Source organism: Nicotiana tabacum, chromosome 6 (assembly GCF_000715075.1).
Source record: "Nicotiana tabacum cultivar K326 chromosome 6, ASM71507v2, whole genome shotgun sequence".
Taxonomy (NCBI): Eukaryota; Viridiplantae; Streptophyta; class Magnoliopsida; order Solanales; family Solanaceae; genus Nicotiana; species Nicotiana tabacum.
The window spans coordinates 214325606-214330973 of NC_134085.1; positions in this window are offsets into that span (position 1 = coordinate 214325606).

Here is a 5368-nt window from a genome sequence, read left to right on the forward strand (position 1 = left end):
GTGAGGCCTTGTGCGCACTCATTTACAACTTTCGTCTATTATGAAATTTCCAACTTCAAAAGTTCCCGTTAGCCATCCGAAATCATCCCGAGGTCCTAGGGACCTCAACCAAAAATACCAATACATCTTATAATATTATTCAAACTTGTTACAATTATCAAAACACCTCGACTAATACCAAAATTATCGAATTACACCGAATTCAAGTTTAAGTTCCTTTAAAACTTCCAAAACGCGCTTTCGATCAAAACTCGACCAAAACATGTCTGAATGACTTGAAATTTTGCACACATATCCAAAATGGCATAACGAAGCTACAAAAATTCTCGGAACCCCATTCTGACCGTCGGATCAAAATTTCACCTATCAACCGGAAATTGCCAAAATACTAACTTCGCCAAAATGAGCTAATTTCTTCACTGGACCTCCAAAATTAATTCCGATTGCGCTCTTAGGCCTTAAATCATCCCCCGAAACTAACCGAATTATCAAAATTCAATTCTGAGCCCCCTAACTCACAAGTCAACGTCCGGTTGACTTTTCCAAACTAATTCTTCCTTAAAGAGACTAATTGTCCCATTTCATACCAAACTCGATCCGAATTGACTCAAATTCACCAAGTACACATATTGAAACATGAATAAGCATTTAACGGGGAATACGAGACGTAAATACAGGAAACTACGGTTCGGGTCGTTACACGTACAAGGCCAATGTGGTGCCGATGCTTTGAGTCGCGGGGCAGGGAGTTTGGCTTATTTACCAGCATCGGAGAGGCCTCTGGCGATGGATGTTCAGGACTTAGCCAGCCAGTTTGTGAGATTGGATCTTTCGGAGCCCAATCGGGTTCTAGCTTGTGTGGTTTCTCAGTTTTCCTTATTTGATCGTATCAGGGAGCGGCGGTATGACAACCCTCATTTGCTTGTCCTCAAGGACAAGGTTCAGCACTGTGATGCTAGGGATGTGACTATTGGTGATGATGGGGTATTGAAGATGCAGGGTCGGATTTGTGTACCCAATGTCGATGGGCTTCGAGAGTTGATTCTAGAGGAGACCCATAGCTCGCGGTATTCTATTCATCTGGGTGCCGCGAAGATGTATCAGGATTTGAGACAGTACTATTGGTGGAGGCGGATGAAGAAAGATATAGTTGTATTCGTAGCTCGGTGTCTCAACTGTCAGCAGGTGAAGTATGAGCACTAGAGACCGGGTGGGTTGCTCCAGTAGATAGAGATTCCGGATGGAAGTGGGAGCAAATCACCATGGATTTTGTAGTTGGGCCCCCATATACTTTGAGAAAGTTCGATGCTATTTGGGTGATTGGGGATCGACTGACCAAGTCCACTCATTTTATTCCAATGTGCACTACTTATTATTCGGAGCGGTTGGCGGAGATTTATATCCGGGAGATTGTTCGTTTGCATGGATTCCCGTGTCCATCATCTCAGATAGGGGTACTCAGTTTACATCACGGTTCTGGAGGGCCTTTTAGCATGAGTTGGGTACTCGGGTGGAGTTGAGTACATCATTTCTCCCTCAGACGGACGGACAGTCCGAGCGCACTATTCAGATTCTTGAGGATATGCTCCGTGCGTGTGTGATTGAGTTTGGAGGGTTTTGGGATCAATTCTTGCCATTGGCGGAGTTTGCTTATAACAACAGTTATCAGTCCAGCATTTAGATGGCACCGTATGAGGCTTTATATGGGAGGCGGTGTAGATCCCCAGTAGGTTGGTTTGAGCCGGGTGAGGCCAGATTGTTGGGCACAGACCTAGTTTAGGATGTTTTGGAGAAAGTTAAGGTGATTCAAGATAGTCTCCGCACAGCCCAGTCCAGACAGAAGAGTTAAGCGGACCGGAAGGTTTGTGATGTTTCCTATATGGTTGGAGAGCGGGTTCTGCTTTGGGTTTCACCTATGAAGGGCGTTATGAGATTCGGGAAGAAAGGGAAGTTGAGTCCGAGATTTATTGGCCCTTTTGAGATATTGAGGCGTGTTGGGGAGGTTGCTTATGAGTTTGCCTTACCTTCCAGCTTGGCAGGAGTTTATCCGGTATTTCATGTTTCGATGCACTGGAGGTATCACGGCGACCCATCGCACGTATTGGATTTCTGTTCAGTCTAATTGGACAAGGATCTATCTTATGTTGAGGAACCAGTGGCAATATTGGACAAGCAGGTCAGAAAACTGGGGTTAAAGAATATTGTATCGGTGAAGGTTCAATGGCGGGGCCAACCAGTCGAGGAGGCGACCTGGGAGACCGAGCAGGATATGCACAGCCGTTACCCTCATCTTTTCACTACTTTAGGTATGTCTCTATGCTCGTTCGAGAACGAACGAATGTTTAAGTGTAGGAGGATGTGACGACCCGGCCGATCATCTTAAGAATTAACGCCCTGATCCCCTATTAATTGCTTTCCCGAGTTTATTTCTATTATTTTGATTTGCCGGGATATTCGGTTTTGAGTTTCGGTGAGTTTTGGCCCAGAATGAGAGCTTAAGTTTTGGAAAGTTGACCGTAGTTAGAACAGTGTGAAGATGGCCTCGAAATGAAAATCCGACGGTTCCATTAGCTCCGTTGGGTGATTTCGGGATTAAGGGCATGATCGGATTGTGTTTTGGAGGTTCGTAGCTAATTTAGGCTTGAAATGGCGAGAGTCGAATTTTTGAAGTTTTCGGTCCGATAGTGAGATTTTGATCGAAGGGCCGGAATGGAATTCCGAAAATTGGAGTAGCTCTGTAGTGTTGAATGTGACGTGCTTGCAAAATTTTAGGTCGTTCGGACGAGATTTGATAGACTTTTTGATTGAAAGCATAAGTTAAGAGTTCTTAGGCTTGAATCCTATGTTAAATTGGTGATTTGATGTTGTCGTGAGCATTCCGAAGTTTTTAACAAGTTTGAACGATGTCATGGGATGTGTTGGTACAATTGGTTTGAAGTCCCGGGGACTCGGGTGAGTTCCGGGTAGGTTTCGGGATGTTTTAGGCCGAAAATCATAGCTGTTGCAGGTCCAGAAGAGTTGCAGGCCTCGGAACCCACCAGTGCGGTCCGCACAAAGTCCAGTGCGTCCGGGGTGGGGGCTGTGCGGCCGCACAAAATGCAGTGCGATCCGCGGTGAGGAAAATTTCACTGGTCATATTTTGGAAGCTCATATCTTTTGATGTACAAGGAATTTTGGGATGACTCAAAAACGAAAGTTGTAGACCTTCATGTCTAATTTCCAGAAAGGTAAAGAAATCACAATTTGGATATATGTAGAGAAAGTTATGGCCAAAATACTAAAGTCTATCACTGCAGTCAAAACATGTGCGGACAACACTCATTTTTGTGTGGACCGCACTGGTTTTGTGCGGACAACACTCGTTTTTGTGCGGTCTGCAGTGGTGGAAATCCGGGAAGTGCTCTATAAATACGAGGTTTTGGGTTTTATTTCATATTTTGACCTAGAGAGCTCGGATTTTGGCGATTTTTCGAAGGTTTTTCAAGAAATTCATCGGGGTAAGTGATTCTAACTCAGATTTGGCTAGAGTACATGAGTCCATCATTGAATTCATCATTTAATTCGTGATTTGGGATGGAATTTGAGAAGAAAACTTGTGAAATCTTTCAAAAATGTAAAATGATGATTTGAAAAACCAAATGATATCGGAATTGGATAATTTTGGTATGGTTAGACTCGTGAGGGTATGAGGATTCTGAAAATGTAAATTTTACCCGATTCCGAGATGTGGGCCCGGGGGCATTTTGGTCATTTTATATAATTTCGCGTATTAGTTTAGAATTTAATTGTAGAATCAGTTATTTGAAGTATTATTTACATTATGCAATTGAATTGAATAGATTTGGGCCATTTGTAGTCGAGTACTCGTGGCAAAGACGTGGTGTTGGGTTGATTTTGAGCCGGTTCGAGGTAAGTGGCTTGTCTAATCTTGTGTGGGGGACCTTCCCCTTAGGATTGATATATTTTGTAATTGAAATGCCTTGTACGTGAGGTGACGAGTGCGTACTTGTGCTAATTGTTGGAAATCCTGTTTTCTTTAAGTATTTACTAGTATGTTTCCTTTCCTGTTTCTATTACTTACACTATTAAGCTTATTGTTAGCTTAGGAAAGCATGTCTAAGTGACTTAATTGCTTCATTTGGTTTAACCTGCCTTACTTGAATTATGTGCAACATGCTAGGCTAAAATTACTTATTGCCTTAATATGATTTTGCTATTTCTGTTTATCTTCCTGCTGCTGCTGCTGTGTATTTATTTTGGGACTACGGATGTGGGATTCCGGTAGCTCCCCCTTGTCTATTTACTTTGGGACTACGGGTTAGATTCCTGGTAGATCCCCTTGCACATTTACTTTGGAACTACGGGTTAGATTCCCGGTAGATCCCCCTGTACAGTTATATGGAACTACGAGAATGCACCTGGTAGATTCCCCCAGTACTGGGTATTTATATTTGGGACTACGGATCGGGAATTCGGTAGATCCCCGCGCATTGATAGTTGGACTATGGGACAGGATCCCGGGAGATCCACTGGACAGTTGTAATTGGGACTACAGGACGGTATCTTGGAAGGTGCCCCGGTTGTTATCTCTATGTTGAGCTGTATTTCTTTCCGCGGCTTGTTTTGTCTCTGTTCTAGTTGTTGTTGTTCTGTCAATTCTATGTTATTTCTTACTGTTGCACTTATTTATACTATTTTATTCCACACTGTTAACCCTTATATTGTATTTAACCTCAGTAGGGCCCTGACCTTCCTCGTCACTACCCAACCGAGGTTAGGCTTGGCACTTACTGAGTACCGCTATGGTGTACTCATGCCTCTTCTGCGCATGTTTTTCATGTGCAGATCCAGGTACTTCTACTCAGGCCTACCATCCTTGAGGGAGACGACTACCTAGAGACTTTGAGGTACATCTGCTGCGTCCGCAGACCGAGAAGTCTCTTTCTATTCCTGTCTTTTAGTATTTAGCCCTTCTGTACTTTCTTTCTTATTAGACAAATTCCGGAGTTAGAGCTATGTAGTATTTCTTTTTTCTTAGCTTGTGATTCGCGGGTTTTCGGGTCTTGAATTTGGATATTGATTTTGTGATTTATATATGGTGTATGTCGAGCGGCACATTTAAACATTGTTACTACTTTATTTCTATTTTAAATTGTCTACTTCCGCAAAATTTGGTTTTTCTTATCAAATTAGGCTTACCTAGTCGTAGAGACTAGGTGCCGTCACGACGGTTCACGGAGGGCAAACCGGGGTCGTGACAGCATAGTCCCAAAGGAGTGCACTATATCTTAGCCAGAATAAATTAGGATCAAAAGTTGTTTGTGGAACCAATCCACAAGTGCTCAAATACTCTGCATATGCTGCGACA